General features: G+C 52.7%; 14 non-coding genes across 14 annotated transcripts; 3 read left to right on the top strand and 11 right to left on the bottom strand.

Moving 5' to 3' along the window:
- Positions 1–99: 99 nt before the first annotated feature.
- On the bottom strand, positions 100–173 carry TRNAN-GUU (transfer RNA asparagine (anticodon GUU)). The gene has a single exon. It is a non-coding gene; the product is annotated as a tRNA-Asn (tRNA).
- Positions 174–1,876: 1,703 nt separating this feature from the next.
- Positions 1,877–1,947, top strand: TRNAG-GCC (transfer RNA glycine (anticodon GCC)). The gene has a single exon. It is a non-coding gene; the product is annotated as a tRNA-Gly (tRNA).
- Positions 1,948–2,018: 71 nt separating this feature from the next.
- Positions 2,019–2,090, bottom strand: TRNAW-CCA (transfer RNA tryptophan (anticodon CCA)). The gene has a single exon. It is a non-coding gene; the product is annotated as a tRNA-Trp (tRNA).
- Positions 2,091–4,135: 2,045 nt separating this feature from the next.
- On the top strand, positions 4,136–4,206 carry TRNAG-GCC (transfer RNA glycine (anticodon GCC)). Its single transcript has one exon. It is a non-coding gene; the product is annotated as a tRNA-Gly (tRNA).
- A 396-nt stretch (positions 4,207–4,602) lies between these two features.
- TRNAN-GUU (transfer RNA asparagine (anticodon GUU)) lies at positions 4,603–4,676 on the bottom strand. The gene has a single exon. It is a non-coding gene; the product is annotated as a tRNA-Asn (tRNA).
- A 1,703-nt stretch (positions 4,677–6,379) lies between these two features.
- TRNAG-GCC (transfer RNA glycine (anticodon GCC)) lies at positions 6,380–6,450 on the top strand. The gene has a single exon. It is a non-coding gene; the product is annotated as a tRNA-Gly (tRNA).
- A 71-nt stretch (positions 6,451–6,521) lies between these two features.
- TRNAW-CCA (transfer RNA tryptophan (anticodon CCA)) lies at positions 6,522–6,593 on the bottom strand. The gene has a single exon. It is a non-coding gene; the product is annotated as a tRNA-Trp (tRNA).
- A 2,164-nt stretch (positions 6,594–8,757) lies between these two features.
- On the bottom strand, positions 8,758–8,829 carry TRNAW-CCA (transfer RNA tryptophan (anticodon CCA)). The gene has a single exon. It is a non-coding gene; the product is annotated as a tRNA-Trp (tRNA).
- Positions 8,830–9,082: 253 nt separating this feature from the next.
- On the bottom strand, positions 9,083–9,156 carry TRNAN-GUU (transfer RNA asparagine (anticodon GUU)). Its single transcript has one exon. It is a non-coding gene; the product is annotated as a tRNA-Asn (tRNA).
- A 1,845-nt stretch (positions 9,157–11,001) lies between these two features.
- Positions 11,002–11,073, bottom strand: TRNAW-CCA (transfer RNA tryptophan (anticodon CCA)). The gene has a single exon. It is a non-coding gene; the product is annotated as a tRNA-Trp (tRNA).
- Positions 11,074–13,244: 2,171 nt separating this feature from the next.
- On the bottom strand, positions 13,245–13,316 carry TRNAW-CCA (transfer RNA tryptophan (anticodon CCA)). The gene has a single exon. It is a non-coding gene; the product is annotated as a tRNA-Trp (tRNA).
- Positions 13,317–13,569: 253 nt separating this feature from the next.
- On the bottom strand, positions 13,570–13,643 carry TRNAN-GUU (transfer RNA asparagine (anticodon GUU)). Its single transcript has one exon. It is a non-coding gene; the product is annotated as a tRNA-Asn (tRNA).
- Positions 13,644–15,487: 1,844 nt separating this feature from the next.
- TRNAW-CCA (transfer RNA tryptophan (anticodon CCA)) lies at positions 15,488–15,559 on the bottom strand. Its single transcript has one exon. It is a non-coding gene; the product is annotated as a tRNA-Trp (tRNA).
- Positions 15,560–15,812: 253 nt separating this feature from the next.
- Positions 15,813–15,886, bottom strand: TRNAN-GUU (transfer RNA asparagine (anticodon GUU)). Its single transcript has one exon. It is a non-coding gene; the product is annotated as a tRNA-Asn (tRNA).
- Between the last annotated feature and the right edge of the window lie 114 nt (positions 15,887–16,000).

Here is a 16,000-nt window from a genome sequence, read left to right as displayed (position 1 = left end):
AATGTTGAGATAGAGCATGTCACGCAGGCAAAGCGAGAGCTCTAAGAGCAAAGCCAGACTGCTGTGTTTTAATTCAGACTTGATGTAGGCAAAAGCATACGTCCCTGGGTGGGCTTGAACCACCAACCTTTCGGTTAACAGCCGAACGCGCTAACCGATTGCGCCACAGAGACCAACCACCGCAGTGAGCGTGTTGGGACTCAATATATGTTTTTACCTTTGTGCTCCTGCCTGCAGCTCTAAGGTCCTGGCATAAGACAGGTAGGCTTAGACTCCATTGTGACATGTCTTACTTCTCTTAGAAGAAGGTTCTGAGTTGCCAGGCAGCTTATCTTCTGCCGGGCACACTTTCCTTTGCAGGCTTTCAGGTTGTGAATCCAGCACTGCTTAGGTGTCCATGTCAGACATGAGCTGCTCATTGAGCCCCACTGTGTGTTTTTTGTGGAGATACAACTCTCAGACTAGAGGGAGCAGGCGGGAAGTGGGTGAGACTCACACAGGGTGGGTGGGGCAGTTAAAGGATGTTATCTAATAGTGTAATCGAGGAGTTGGGTTTTTTGTGCACTACACTTTAACCAGCGATTCTTTCTAAAAGGAAATCCCAGGGCAGTACCCGCAATGAGTGGCATCCCCACACCCGAGGTTGCATTGTGGTAGCTGTTCCCTGAGCCCCTAGCCCCTGTCCCCATGTCGCCCTTTCTCCTCGTGTAACTCACCTCAGGTTCGGTGGCTCTGATACTTGCTGCTTCTGCGCGATCATCCCCATGATCTGGGCCTTTGTACGAAATGTCATGTAAGATGACTTTATTCAGCACAGCGTTTGTCATTTGCTTGGTTGTCCTGTCACTGTTGGATGTTTTCTTGCGCAGACTACTGTCTAATGGTGGGAAGGCCACGAGACACGTGACTTTTCTCTTTCCTTGTTAGCATAGTTTCCTGCCACTGTCTTGTTGTGCTGCCTGCCTGTGAGACACGTGTCTTGCCCATCTCAGCTCCACTGTGGCATGTTAGATATGTCTTTGAGCAGAGTCCCGGTCCCAGAGCTGCTGCCTTCTCTGCACTCTGGCTTGTAAGACTGCAGGCAAAGGCCCTCCCTGGCCCCTCAGCCAGATAGATACATTTACCTGCAGGGCTCAGCTTTGGTGAAAGATATTGGCGAGAGAGAGGAAAGGGGACGGCCCGTGGTGCACCCCCTATTTTGCATAGAACCACAGCCTCCTGGGAGGGCAGAGACGTGAGGGTTCTCAGGGAAAGCCCTCCCAGGAGTGTTGATGGGCAGGACGTGAAACACAGCAATCCCGGAATGGCCTGGTCTAAAATGCCTGTGCAATAGGCCTGGCCCTAGGCTTCCGGGGCTCTTCCTCGGCAGAGGCCCCAGTGGTATGAGCCCGACCAGGGCTGTGCCCGACCAGGGCTGTAGGGCGCGTTGGGAGCGCGTTAGGGACGCGAAAGAGGGCGCAGGGCGCAGAACTCTGCCCGTTTCTCCCCAGGATTTTGGGGAGGACAGGGAATCTGGCCAGGTCAGTGACTAGGCTTTCCCAGAAGGAAAGTCCAGTGACAGTGGCATGTTGTGAAACACAAGATTGCTGGTGGTCTGGAGGGTGCTTTCTGTCAGCCACTTCTCCCGGGAGCAGCCAGAGAGCAGGCTGATGTCGTGCTCTGTCAAGCACAACACTGGCCCCAAACCACTGTCCTTAGCAAAAGCAGAAACATTCATAGTTTCAGTCTCCTGCATCTGATTCCTGCCATCAGCATGTGAACGTTTGGCAGTCCAAGGCTTGCCATGCAAACTTTGTTCATAGGTGTCCCATGCGAATGCATGGGCCTCATCACTACTGTCTACGGCAGGGCTCTCTGCTCAGCCTATGTAAGTGAAGCATTGGTGGTTCAGTGGTAGAATTCTCGCCTGCCACGCGGGAGGCCCGGGTTCGATTCCCGGCCAATGCAAAGCGCCCTTCTTTTGGCTTTGCTTTAGAAGTCAGAGATATAGACTTGGTGGGGAAAAAAATGTCAAAGAGTGACCCCGACGTGATTTGAACACGCAACCTTCTGATCTGGAGTCAGACGCGCTACCGTTGCGCCACGAGGTCCCTGTGCATGCAGTTCTCAGCCCCGGATCAAGAAATGCTTCTGTGCCTTTTATTGGCCCTCAGTACGCCTGTGGTTAAAGTAGAAGGCTTGGTGGCCCGTTTCCAGTCCTATTGGTGGAAATGACTAGAGGTGAAGAGATGAGAGAAGATAGAAATGTTGAGATAGAGCATGTCACGCAGGCAAAGCGAGAGCTCTAAGAGCAAAGCCAGACAGCTGTGTTTTAATTCAGGACTTGATGTAGGCAAAAGCATACGTCCCTGGGTGGGCTTGAACCACCAACCTTTCAGTTAACAGCCGAACGCGCTAACCGTTTGCGCCACAGAGACCAACCACCAGACCAACCACCGCAGTGAGCGTGTTGGGACTCAATATATGTTTTTACCTTTGTGCTCCTGCCTGCAGCTCTAAGGTCCTGGCATAAGACAGGTAGGCTTAGACTCCATTGTGACATGTCTTACTACTCTTAGAAGAAGGTTCTGAGTTGCCAGGCAGCTTATCTTCTGCCGGGCACACTTTCCTTTGCAGGCTTTCAGGTTGTGAATCCAGCACTGCTTAGGTGTCCATGTCAGACATGAGCAGCTCATTGAGCCCCACTGTGTGTTTTTTGTGGAGATACAACTCTCAGACTAGAGGGAGCAGGCGGGAAGTGGGTGAGACTCACACAGGGTGGGTGGGGCAGTTAAAGGATGTTATCTAATAGTGTAATCGAGGAGTTGGGTTTTTTGTGCACTACACTTTAACCAGCGATTCTTTCTAAAAGGAAATCCCAGGGCAGTACCCGCAATGAGTGGCATCCCCACACCCGAGGTTGCATTGTGGTAGCTGTTCCCTGAGCCCATAGCCCCTGTCCCCATGTCGCCCTTTCTCCTCGTGTAACTCACCCCAGGTTCGGTGGCTCTGATACTTGCTGCTTCTGCTGCGCGATCATCCCCATGATCTGGGCCTTTGTACGAAATGTCATGTAAGATGACTTTATTCAGCACGGCGTTTGTCATTTGCTTGGTTGTCCTGTCACTGTTGGATGTTTTCTTGCGCAGACTACTGTCTAATGGTGGGAAGGCCACGAGACACGTGACTTTTCTCTTTCCTTGTTAGCATAGTTTCCTGCCACTGTCTTGGTGTGCTGCCAGCCTGTGAGACACGTGTCTTGCCCATCTCAGCTCCACTGTGGCATGTTAGATATGTCTTTGAGCAGAGTCCCGGTCCCAGAGCTGCTGCCTTCTCTGCACTCTGGCTTGTAAGACTGCAGGCAAAGGCCCTCCCTGGCCCCTCAGCCAGATAGATACATTTACCTGCAGGGCTCAGCTTTGGTGAAAGATATTGGCGAGAGAGAGGAAAGGGGACGGCCCGTGGTGCACCCCCTATTTTGCATAGAACCACAGCCTCCTGGGAGGGGAGAGACATGAGGGTTCTCAGGGAAAGCCCTCCCAGGAGTGTTGAAGGGCAGGACGTGAAACACAGCAATCCCGGAATGGCCTGGTCTAAGATGCCTGTGCAATAGGCCTGGCCCTAGGCTTCCGGGGCTCTTCCTCGGCAGAGGCCCCAGTGGTATGAGCCCGACCAGGACTGTGCCCGACCAGGGCTGTAGGGCGCGTTGGGAGCGCGTTAGGGACGCGAAAGAGGGCGCAGGGCGCAGAACTCTGCCCGTTTCTCCCCAGGATTTTGGGGAGGACAGGGAATCTGGCCAGGTCAGTGACTAGGCTTTCCCAGAAGGAAAGTCCAGTGACAGTGGCATGTTGTGAAACACAAGATTGCTGGTGGTCTGGAGGGTGCTTTCTGTCAGCCACTTCTCCCGGGAGCAGCCAGAGAGCAGGCTGATGTTGTGCTCTGTCAAGCACAACACTGGCCCCAAACCACTGTCCTTAGCAAAAGCAGAAACATTCATAGTTTCAGTCTCCTGCATCTGATTCCTGCCATCAGCATGTGAACGTTTGGCAGTCCAAGGCTTGCCATGCAAACTTTGTTCATAGGTGTCCCATGCGAATGCATGGGCCTCATCACTACTGTCTACGGCAGGGCTCTCTGCTCAGCCTATGTAAGTGAAGCATTGGTGGTTCAGTGGTAGAATTCTCGCCTGCCACGCGGGAGGCCCGGGTTCGATTCCCGGCCAATGCAAAGCGCCCTTCTTTTGGCTTTGCTTTAGAAGTCAGAGATATAGACTTGGTGGGGAAAAAAATGTCAAAGAGTGACCCCGACGTGATTTGAACACGCAACCTTCTGATCTGGAGTCAGACGTGCTACCGTTGCGCCACGAGGTCCCTGTGCATGCAGTTCTCAGCCCCGGATCAAGAAATGCTTCTGTGCCTTTTATTGGCCCTCAGTACGCCTGTGGTTAAAGTAGAAGGCTTGGTGGCCCGTTTCCAGTCCTATTGGTAGAAATGACTAGAGGTGAAGAGATGAGAGAAGATAGAAATGTTGAGATAGAGCATGTCACGCAGGCAAAGCGAGAGCTCTAAGAGCAAAGCCAGACAGCTGTGTTTTAATTCAGGACTTGATGTAGGCAAAAGCATACGTCCCTGGGTGGGCTTGAACCACCAACCTTTCGGTTAACAGCCGAACGCGCTAACCGATTGCGCCACAGAGACCAACCACCGCAGTGAGCGTGTTGGGACTCAATATATGTTTTTACCTTTGTGCTCCTGCCTGCAGCTCTAAGGTCCTGGCATAAGACAGGTAGGCTTAGACTCCATTGTGACATGTCTTACTTCTCTTAGAAGAAGGTTCTGAGTTGCCAGGCAGCTTATCTTCTGCCGGGCACACTTTCCTTTGCAGGCTTTCAGGTTGTGAATCCAGCACTGCTTAGGTGTCCATGTCAGACATGAGCAGCTCATTGAGCCCCACTGTGTGTTTTTTGTGGAGATACAACTCTCAGACTAGAGGGAGCAGGCGGGAAGTGGGTGAGACTCACACAGGGTGGGTGGGGCAGTTAAAGGATGTTATCTAATAGTGTAATCGAGGAGTTGGGTTTTTTGTGCACTACACTTTAACCAGCGATTCTTTCTAAAAGGAAATCCCAGGGCAGTACCCGCAATGAGTGGCATCCCCATACCCGAGGTTGCATTGTGGTAGCTGTTCCCTGAGCCCCTAGCCCCTGTCCCCATGTCGCCCTTTCTCCTCGTGTAACTCACCTCAGGTTCGGTGGCTCTGATACTTGCTGCTTCTGCACGATCATCCCCATGATCTGGGCCTTTGTACGAAATGTCATGTAAGATGACTTTATTCAGCACAGCGTTTGTCATTTGCTTGGTTGTCCTGTCACTGTTGGATGTTTTCTTGCGCAGACTACTGTCTAATGGTGGGAAGGCCACGAGACACGTGACTTTTCTCTTTCCTTGTTAGCATAGTTTCCTGCCACTGTCTTGTTGTGCTGCCTGCCTGTGAGACACGTGTCTTGCCCATCTCAGCTCCACTGTGGCATGTTAGATATGTCTTTGAGCAGAGTCCCGGTCCCAGAGCTGCTGCCTTCTCTGCACTCTGGCTTGTAAGACTGCAGGCAAAGGCCCTCCCTGGCCCCTCAGCCAGATAGATACATTTACCTGCAGGGCTCAGCTTTGGTGAAAGATATTGGCGAGAGAGAGGAAAGGGGACGGCCCGTGGTGCACCCCCTATTTTGCATAGAACCACAGCCTCCTGGGAGGGCAGAGACATGAGGGTTCTCAGGGAAAGCCCTCCCAGGAGTGTTGAAGGGCAGGACGTGAAACACAGCAATCCCGGAATGGCCTGGTCTAAGATGCCTGTGCAATAGGCCTGGCCCTAGGCTTCCGGGGCTCTTCCTCGGCAGAGGCCCCAGTGGTATGAGCCCGACCAGGGCTGTGCCCGACCAGGGCTGTAGGGCGCGTTGGGAGCGCGTTAGGGATGCGAAAGAGGGCGCAGGGCGCAGAACTCTGCCCGTTTCTCCCCAGGATTTTGGGGAGGACAGGGAATCTGGCCAGGTCAGTGACTAGGCTTTCCCAGAAGGAAAGTCCAGTGACAGTGGCATGTTGTGAAACACAAGATTGCTGGTGGTCTGGAGGGTGCTTTCTGTCAGCCACTTCTCCCGGGAGCAGCCAGAGAGCAGGCTGATGTCGTGCTCTGTCAAGCACAACACTGGCCCCAAACCACTGTCCTTAGCAAAAGCAGAAACATTCATAGTTTCAGTCTCCTGCATCTGATTCCTGCCATCAGCATGTGAACGTTTGGCAGTCCAAGGCTTGCCATGCAAACTTTGTTCATAGGTGTCCCATGCGAATGCATGGGCCTCATCACTACTGTCTACGGCAGGGCTCTCTGCTCAGCCTATGTAAGTGAAGCATTGGTGGTTCAGTGGTAGAATTCTCGCCTGCCACGCGGGAGGCCCGGGTTCGATTCCCGGCCAATGCAAAGCGCCCTTCTTTTGGCTTTGCTTTAGAAGTCAGAGATATAGACTTGGTGGGGAAAAAAATGTCAAAGAGTGACCCCGACGTGATTTGAACACGCAACCTTCTGATCTGGAGTCAGACGCGCTACCGTTGCGCCACGAGGTCCATGTGCATGCAGTTCTCAGTCCCGGATCAAGAAATGCTTCTGTGCCTTTTATTGGCCCTCAGTACGCCTGTGGTTAAAGTAGAAGGCTTGGTGGCCCGTTTTCAGTCCTATTGGTGGAAATGACTAGAGGTGAAGAGATGAGAGAAGATAGAAATGTTGAGATAGAGCATGTCACGCAGGCAAAGCGAGAGCTCTAAGAGCAAAGCCAGACAGCTGTGTTTTAATTCAGGACTTGATGTAGGCAAAAGCATACTTCGCTGGGTGGGCTTGAACCACCAACCTTTCGGTTAACAGCCGAACGCGCTAACCGATTGCGCCACAGAGACCAACCACCGGAGTGAGCTTTTGGGACTCAATATATGTTTTTACCTTTGTGCTCCTGCCTGCAGCTCTAAGGTCCTGGCATAAGACAGGTAGGCTTAGACTCCATTGTGACATGTCTTACTTCTCTTAGAAGAAGGTTCTGAGTTGCCAGGCAGCTTATCTTCTGCCGGGCACACTTTCCTTTGCAGGCTTTCAGGTTGTGAATCCAGCACTGCTTAGGTGTCCATGTCAGACATGAGCAGCTCATTGAGCCCCACTGTGTGTTTTTTGTGGAGATACAACTCTCAGACTAGAGGGAGCAGGCGGGAAGTGGGTGAGACTCACACAGGGTGGGTGGGGCAGTTAAAGGATGTTATCTTATAGTGTAATCGAGGAGTTGGGTTTTTTGTGCACTACACTTTAACCAGCGATTCTTTCTAAAAGGAAATCCCAGGGCAGTACCCGCAATGAGTGGCATCCCCACACCCAAGGTTGCATTGTGGTAGCTGTTCCCTGAGCCCATAGCCCCTGTCCCCATGTCGCCCTTTCTCCTCGTGTAACTCACCCCAGGTTCGGTGGCTCTGATACTTGCTGCTTCTGCTGCGCGATCATCCCCATGATCTGGGCCTTTGTACGAAATGTCATGTAAGATGACTTTATTCAGCACGGCGTTTGTCATTTGCTTGGTTGTCCTGTCACTGTTGGATGTTTTCTTGCGCAGACTACTGTCTAATGGTGGGAAGGCCACGAGACACGTGACTTTTCTCTTTCCTTGTTAGCATAGTTTCCTGCCACTGTCTTGGTGTGCTGCCAGCCTGTGAGACACGTGTCTTGCCCATCTCAGCTCCACTGTGGCATGTTAGATATGTCTTTGAGCAGAGTCCCGGTCCCAGAGCTGCTGCCTTCTCTGCACTCTGGCTTGTAAGACTGCAGGCAAAGGCCCTCCCTGGCCCCTCAGCCAGATAGATACATTTACCTGCAGGGCTCAGCTTTGGTGAAAGATATTGGCGAGAGAGAGGAAAGGGGACGGCCCGTGGTGCACCCCCTATTTTGCATAGAACCACAGCCTCCTGGGAGGGCAGAGACATGAGGGTTCTCAGGGAAAGCCCTCCCAGGAGTGTTGAAGGGCAGGACGTGAAACACAGCAATCCCGGAATGGCCTGGTCTAAGATGCCTGTGCAATAGGCCTGGCCCTAGGCTTCCGGGGCTCTTCCTCGGCAGAGGCCCCAGTGGTATGAGCCCGACCAGGGCTGTGCCCGACCAGGGCTGTAGGGCGTGTTGGGAGCGCGTTAGGGACGCGAAAGAGGGCGCAGAACTCTGCCCGTTTCTCCCCAGGATTTTGGGGAGGACAGGGAATCTGGCCAGGTCAGTGACTAGGCTTTCCCAGAAGGAAAGTCCAGTGACAGTGGCATGTTGTGAAACACAAGATTGCTGGTGGTCTGGAGGGTGCTTTCTGTCAGCCACTTCTCCCGGGAGCAGCCAGAGAGCAGGCTGATGTCGTGCTCTGTCAAGCACAACACTGGCCCCAAGCCACTGTCCTTAGCAAAAGCAGAAACATTCATAGTTTCAGTCTCCTGCATCTGATTCCTGCCATCAGCATGTGAACGTTTGGCAGTCCAAGGCTTGCCATGCAAACTTTGTTCATAGGTGTCCCATGCGAATGCATGGGCCTCATCACTACTGTCTACGGCAGGGCTCTCTGCTCAGCCTATGTAAGTGAAGCATTGGTGGTTCAGTGGTAGAATTCTCGCCTGCCACGCGGGAGGCACGGGTTCGATTCCCGGCCAATGCAAAGCGCCCTTCTTTTGGCTTTGCTTTAGAAGTCAGAGATATAGACTTGGGGAAAAAAATGTCAAAGAGTGACCCCGACGTGATTTGAACACGCAACCTTCTGATCTGGAGTCAGACGCGCTACCGTTGCGCCACGAGGTCCCTGTGCATGCAGTTCTCAGCCCCGGATCAAGAAATGCTTCTGTGCCTTTTATTGGCCCTCAGTACCCCTGTGGTTAAAGTAGAAGGCTTGGTGGCCCGTTTCCAGTCCTATTGGTGGAAATGACTAGAGGTGAAGAGATGAGAGAAGATGGAAATGTTGAGATAGAGCATGTCACGCAGGCAAAGCGAGAGCTCTAAGAGCAAAGCCAGACAGCTGTGTTTTAATTCAGGACTTGATGTAGGCAAAAGCATACGTCCCTGGGTGGGCTTGAACCACCAACCTTTCGGTTAACAGCCGAACGCGCTAACCGATTGCGCCACAGAGACCAACCACTGCAGTGAGCGTGTTGGGACTCAATATATGTTTTTACCTTTGTGCTCCTGCCTGCAGCTCTAAGGTCCTGGCATAAGACAGGTAGGCTTAGACTCCATTGTGACATGTCTTACTTCTCTTAGAAGAAGGTTCTGAGTTGCCAGGCAGCTTATCTTCTGCCGGGCACACTTTCCTTTGCAGGCTTTCAGGTTGTGAATCCAGCACTGCTTAGGTGTCCATGTCAGACATGAGCAGCTCATTGAGCCCCACTGTGTGTTTTTTGTGGAGATACAACTCTCAGACTAGAGGGAGCAGGCGGGAAGTGGGTGAGACTCACACAGGGTGGGTGGGGCAGTTAAAGGATGTTATCTAATAGTGTAATCGAGGAGTTGGGTTTTTTGTGCACTACACTTTAACCAGCGATTCTTTCTAAAAGGAAATCCCAGGGCAGTACCCGCAATGAGTGGCATCCCCACACCCGAGGTTGCATTGTGGTAGCTGTTCCCTGAGCCCCTAGCCCCTGTCCCCATGTCGCCCTTTCTCCTCGTGTAACTCACCTCAGGTTCGGTGGCTCTGATACTTGCTGCTTCTGCGCGATCATCCCCATGATCTGGGCCTTTGTACGAAATGTCATGTAAGATGACTTTATTCAGCACAGCGTTTGTCATTTGCTTGGTTGTCCTGTCACTGTTGGATGTTTTCTTGCGCAGACTACTGTCTAATGGTGGGAAGGCCACGAGACACGTGACTTTTCTCTTTCCTTGTTAGCATAGTTTCCTGCCACTGTCTTGTTGTGCTGCCTGCCTGTGAGACACGTGTCTTGCCCATCTCAGCTCCACTGTGGCATGTTAGATATGTCTTTGAGCAGAGTCCCGGTCGCAGAGCTGCTGCCTTCTCTGCACTCTGGCTTGTAAGACTGCAGGCAAAGGCCCTCCCTGGCCCCTCAGCCAGATAGATACATTTACCTGCAGGGCTCAGCTTTGGTGAAAGATATTGGCGAGAGAGAGGAAAGGGGACGGCCCGTGGTGCACCCCCTATTTTGCATAGAACCACAGCCTCCTGGGAGGGCAGAGACATGAGGGTTCTCAGGGAAAGCCCTCCCAGGAGTGTTGAAGGGCAGGACGTGAAACACAGCAATCCCGGAATGGCCTGGTCTAAGATGCCTGTGCAATAGGCCTGGCCCTAGGCTTCCGGGGCTCTTCCTCGGCAGAGGCCCCAGTGGTATGAGCCCGACCAGGGCTGTGCCCGACCAGGGCTGTAGGGCGCGTTGGGAGCGCGTTAGGGATGCGAAAGAGGGCGCAGGGCGCAGAACTCTGCCCGTTTCTCCCCAGGATTTTGGGGAGGACAGGGAATCTGGCCAGGTCAGTGACTAGGCTTTCCCAGAAGGAAAGTCCAGTGACAGTGGCATGTTGTGAAACACAAGATTGCTGGTGGTCTGGAGGGTGCTTTCTGTCAGCCACTTCTCCCGGGAGCAGCCAGAGAGCAGGCTGATGTCGTGCTCTGTCAAGCACAACACTGGCCCCAAACCACTGTCCTTAGCAAAAGCAGAAACATTCATAGTTTCAGTCTCCTGCATCTGATTCCTGCCATCAGCATGTGAACGTTTGGCAGTCCAAGGCTTGCCATGCAAACTTTGTTCATAGGTGTCCCATGCGAATGCATGGGCCTCATCACTACTGTCTACGGCAGGGCTCTCTGCTCAGCCTATGTAAGTGAAGCATTGGTGGTTCAGTGGTAGAATTCTCGCTTGCCACGCGGGAGGCCCGGGTTCGATTCCCGGCCAATGCAAAGCGCCCTTCTTTTGGCTTTGCTTTAGAAGTCAGAGATATAGACTTGGTGGGGAAAAAAATGTCAAAGAGTGACCCCGACGTGATTTGAACACGCAACCTTCTGATCTGGAGTCAGACGCGCTACCGTTGCGCCACGAGGTCCATGTGCATGCAGTTCTCAGTCCCGGATCAAGAAATGCTTCTGTGCCTTTTATTGGCCCTCAGTACGCCTGTGGTTAAAGTAGAAGGCTTGGTGGCCCGTTTTCAGTCCTATTGGTGGAAATGACTAGAGGTGAAGAGATGAGAGAAGATAGAAATGTTGAGATAGAGCATGTCACGCAGGCAAAGCGAGAGCTCTAAGAGCAAAGCCAGACAGCTGTGTTTTAATTCAGGACTTGATGTAGGCAAAAGCATACTTCGCTGGGTGGGCTTGAACCACCAACCTTTCAGTTAACAGCCGAACGCGCTAACCGATTGCGCCACAGAGACCAACCACCGGAGTGAGCTTTTGGGACTCAATATATGTTTTTACCTTTGTGCTCCTGCCTGCAGCTCTAAGGTCCTGGCATAAGACAGGTAGGCTTAGACTCCATTGTGACATGTCTTACTTCTCTTAGAAGAAGGTTCTGAGTTGCCAGGCAGCTTATCTTCTGCCGGGCACACTTTCCTTTGCAGGCTTTCAGGTTGTGAATCCAGCACTGCTTAGGTGTCCATGTCAGACATGAGCAGCTCATTGAGCCCCACTGTGTGTTTTTTGTGGAGATACAACTCTCAGACTAGAGGGAGCAGGCGGGAAGTGGGTGAGACTCACACAGGGTGGGTGGGGCAGTTAAAGGATGTTATCTTATAGTGTAATCGAGGAGTTGGGTTTTTTGTGCACTACACTTTAACCAGCGATTCTTTCTAAAAGGAAATCCCAGGGCAGTACCCGCAATGAGTGGCATCCCCACACCCGAGGTTGCATTGTGGTAGCTGTTCCCTGAGCCCATAGCCCCTGTCCCCATGTCGCCCTTTCTCCTCGTGTAACTCACCCCAGGTTCGGTGGCTCTGATACTTGCTGCTTCTGCTGCGCGATCATCCCCATGATCTGGGCCTTTGTACGAAATGTCATGTAAGATGACTTTATTCAGCACGGCGTTTGTCATTTGCTTGGTTGTCCTGTCACTGTTGGATGTTTTCTTGCGCAGACTACTGTCTAATGGTGGGAAGGCCACGAGACACGTGACTTTTCTCTTTCCTTGTTAGCATAGTTTCCTGCCACTGTCTTGGTGTGCTGCCAGCCTGTGAGACACGTGTCTTGCCCATCTCAGCTCCACTGTGGCATGTTAGATATGTCTTTGAGCAGAGTCCCGGTCCCAGAGCTGCTGCCTTCTCTGCACTCTGGCTTGTAAGACTGCAGGCAAAGGCCCTCCCTGGCCCCTCAGCCAGATAGATACATTTACCTGCAGGGCTCAGCTTTGGTGAAAGATATTGGCGAGAGAGAGGAAAGGGGACGGCCCGTGGTGCACCCCCTATTTTGCATAGAACCACAGCCTCCTGGGAGGGCAGAGACATGAGGGTTCTCAGGGAAAGCCCTCCCAGGAGTGTTGAAGGGCAGGACGTGAAACACAGCAATCCCGGAATGGCCTGGTCTAAGATGCCTGTGCAATAGGCCTGGCCCTAGGCTTCCGGGGCTCTTCCTCGGCAGAGGCCCCAGTGGTATGAGCCCGACCAGGGCTGTGCCCGACCAGGGCTGTAGGGCGCGTTGGGAGCACGTTAGGGACGCGAAAGAGGGCGCAGGGCGCAGAACTCTGCCCGTTTCTCCCCAGGATTTTGGGGAGGACAGGGAATCTGGCCAGGTCAGTGACTAGGCTTTCCCAGAAGGAAAGTCCAGTGACAGTGGCATGTTGTGAAACACAAGATTGCTGGTGGTCTGGAGGGTGCTTTCTGTCAGCCACTTCTCCCGGGAGCAGCCAGAGAGCAGGCTGATGTCGTGCTCTGTCAAGCACAACACTGGCCCCAAGCCACTGTCCTTAGCAAAAGCAGAAACATTCATAGTTTCAGTCTCCTGCATCTGATTCCTGCCATCAGCATGTGAACGTTTGGCAGTCCAAGGCTTGCCATGCAAACTTTGTTCATAGGTGTCCCATGCGAATGCATGGGCCTCATCACTACTGTCTACGGCAGGGCTCTCTGCTCAGCCTATGTAAGTGAAGCATTGGTGGTTCAGTGGTAGAATTCTCGCCTGCCACGCGGGAGGCACGGGTTCGATTCCCGGCCAATGCAAAGCGCCCTTCTTTTGGCTTTGCTTTAGAAGTCAGAGATATAGACTTGGGGAAAAAAATGTCAAAGAGTGACCCCGACGTGATTTGAACACGCAACCTTCTGATCTGGAGTCAGACGCGCTACCGTTGCGCCACGAGGTCCCTGTGCATGCAGTTCTCAGCCCCGGATCAAGAAATGCTTCTGTGCCTTTTATTGGCCCTCAGTACCCCTGTGGTTAAAGTAGAAGGCTTGGTGGCCCGTTTCCAGTCCTATTGGTGGAAATGACTAGAGGTGAAGAGATGAGAGAAGATGGAAATGTTGAGATAGAGCATGTCACGCAGGCAAAGCGAGAGCTCTAAGAGCAAAGCCAGACAGCTGTGTTTTAATTCAGGACTTGATGTAGGCAAAAGCATACGTCCCTGGGTGGGCTTGAACCACCAACCTTTCGGTTAACAGCCGAACGCGCTAACCGATTGCGCCACAGAGACCAACCACCGCAGTGAGCGTGTTGGGACTCAATATATGTTTTTACCTTTGTGCTCCTGCCTGCAGCTCTAAGGTCCTGGCATAAGACAGGTAGGCTTAGACTCCATTGTGACATGTCTTACTTCTCTTAGAAGAAGGTTCTGAGTTGCCAGGCAGCTTATCTTCTGCCGGCACACTTTCCTTTGCAGGCTTTCAGGTTGTGAATCCAGCACTGCTTAGGTGTCCATGTCAGACATGAGCAGCTCATTGAGCCCCACTGTGTGTTTTTTGTGGAGATACAACTCTCAGACTAGAGGGAGCAGGCGGGAAGTGGGTGAGACTCACACAGGGTGGGTGGGGCAGTTAAAGGATGTTATCTAATAGTGTAATCGAGGAGTTGGGTTTTTTGTGCACTACACTTTAACCAGCGATTCTTTCTAAAAGGAAATCCCAGGGCAGTACCCGCAATGAGTGGCATCCCCACACCCGAGGTTGCATTGTGGTAGCTTTTCCCTGAGCCCCTAGCCCCTGTCCCCATGTCGCCCTTTCTCCTCGTGTAACTCACCTCAGGTTCGGTGGCTCTGATACTTGCTGCTTCTGCGCGATCATCCCCATGATCTGGGCCTTTGTACGAAATGTCATGTAAGATGACTTTATTCAGCACAGCGTTTGTCATTTGCTTGGTTGTCCTGTCACTGTTGGATGTTTTCTTGCGCAGACTACTGTCTAATGGTGGGAAGGCCACGAGACACGTGACTTTTCTCTTTCCTTGTTAGCATAGTTTCCTGCCACTGTCTTGTTGTGCTGCCTGCCTGTGAGACACGTGTCTTGCCCATCTCAGCTCCACTGTGGCATGTTAGATATGTCTTTGAGCAGAGTCCCGGTCCCAGAGCTGCTGCCTTCTCTGCACTCTGGCTTGTAAGACTGCAGGCAAAGGCCCTCCCTGGCCCCTCAGCCAGATAGATACATTTACCTGCAGGGCTCAGCTTTGGTGAAAGATATTGGCGAGAGAGAGGAAAGGGGACGGCCCGTGGTGCACCCCCTATTTTGCATAGAACCACAGCCTCCTGGGAGGGCAGAGACATGAGGGTTCTCAGGGAAAGCCCTCCCAGGAGTGTTGAAGGGCAGGACGTGAAACACAGCAATCCCGGAATGGCCTGGTCTAAGATGCCTGTGCAATAGGCCTGGCCCTAGGCTTCCGGGGCTCTTCCTCGGCAGAGGCCCCAGTGGTATGAGCCCGACCAGGGCTGTGCCCGACCAGGGCTGTAGGGCGCGTTGGGAGCGCGTTAGGGACGCGAAAGAGGGCGCAGGGCGCAGAACTCTGCCCGTTTCTCCCCAGGATTTTGGGGAGGACAGGGAATCTGGCCAGGTCAGTGACTAGGCTTTCCCAGAAGGAAAGTCCAGTGACAGTGGCATGTTGTGAAACACAAGATTGCTGGTGGTCTGGAGGGTGCTTTCTGTCAGCCACTTCTCCCGGGAGCAGCCAGAGAGCAGGCTGATGTCGTGCTCTGTCAAGCACAACACTGGCCCCAAACCACTGTCCTTAGCAAAAGCAGAAACATTCATAGTTTCAGTCTCCTGCATCTGATTCCTGCCATCAGCATGTGAACGTTTGGCAGTCCAAGGCTTGCCATGCAAACTTTGTTCATAGGTGTCCCATGCGAATGCATGGGCCTCATCACTACTGTCTACGGCAGGGCTCTCTGCTCAGCCTATGTAAGTGAAGCATTGGTGGTTCAGTGGTAGAATTCTCGCCTGCCATGCGGGAGGCCCGGGTTCGATTCCCGGCCAATGCAAAGCGCCCTTCTTTTGGCTTTGCTTTAGAAGTCAGAGATATGGACTTGGTGGGGAAAAAAATGTCAAAGAATGACCCCGACGTGATTTGAACACGCAACCTTCTGATCTGGAGTCAGACGCGCTACCGTTGCGCCACGAGGTCCCTGTGCATGCAGTTCTCAGCCCCGGATCAAGAAATGCTTCTGTGCCTTTTATTGGCCCTCAGTACCCCTGTGGTTAAAGTAGAAGGCTTGGTGGCCCGTTTCCAGTCCTATTGGTGGAAATGACTAGAGGTGAAGAGATGAGAGAAGATGGAAATGTTGAGATAGAGCATGTCACGCAGGCAAAGCGAGAGCTCTAAGAGCAAAGCCAGACAGCTGTGTTTTAATTCAGGACTTGATGTAGGCAAAAGCATACGTCCCTGGGTGGGCTTGAACCACCAACCTTTCGGTTAACAGCCGAACGCGCTAACCGATTGCGCCACAGAGACCAACCACTGCAGTGAGCGTGTTGGGACTCAATATATGTTTTTACCTTTGTGCTCCTGCCTGCAGCTCTAAGGTCCTGGCATAAGACAGGTAGGCTTAGACTCCATTATGACATG

The sequence above is a fragment of the Pleurodeles waltl genome, chromosome 4_1, assembly GCF_031143425.1.
Source record: "Pleurodeles waltl isolate 20211129_DDA chromosome 4_1, aPleWal1.hap1.20221129, whole genome shotgun sequence".
NCBI classification, from domain to species: domain Eukaryota; kingdom Metazoa; phylum Chordata; class Amphibia; order Caudata; family Salamandridae; genus Pleurodeles; species Pleurodeles waltl.
The sequence above is the reverse complement of the archived record's forward strand: the minus strand, read 5'-3'. Positions and strand labels throughout refer to the sequence as shown.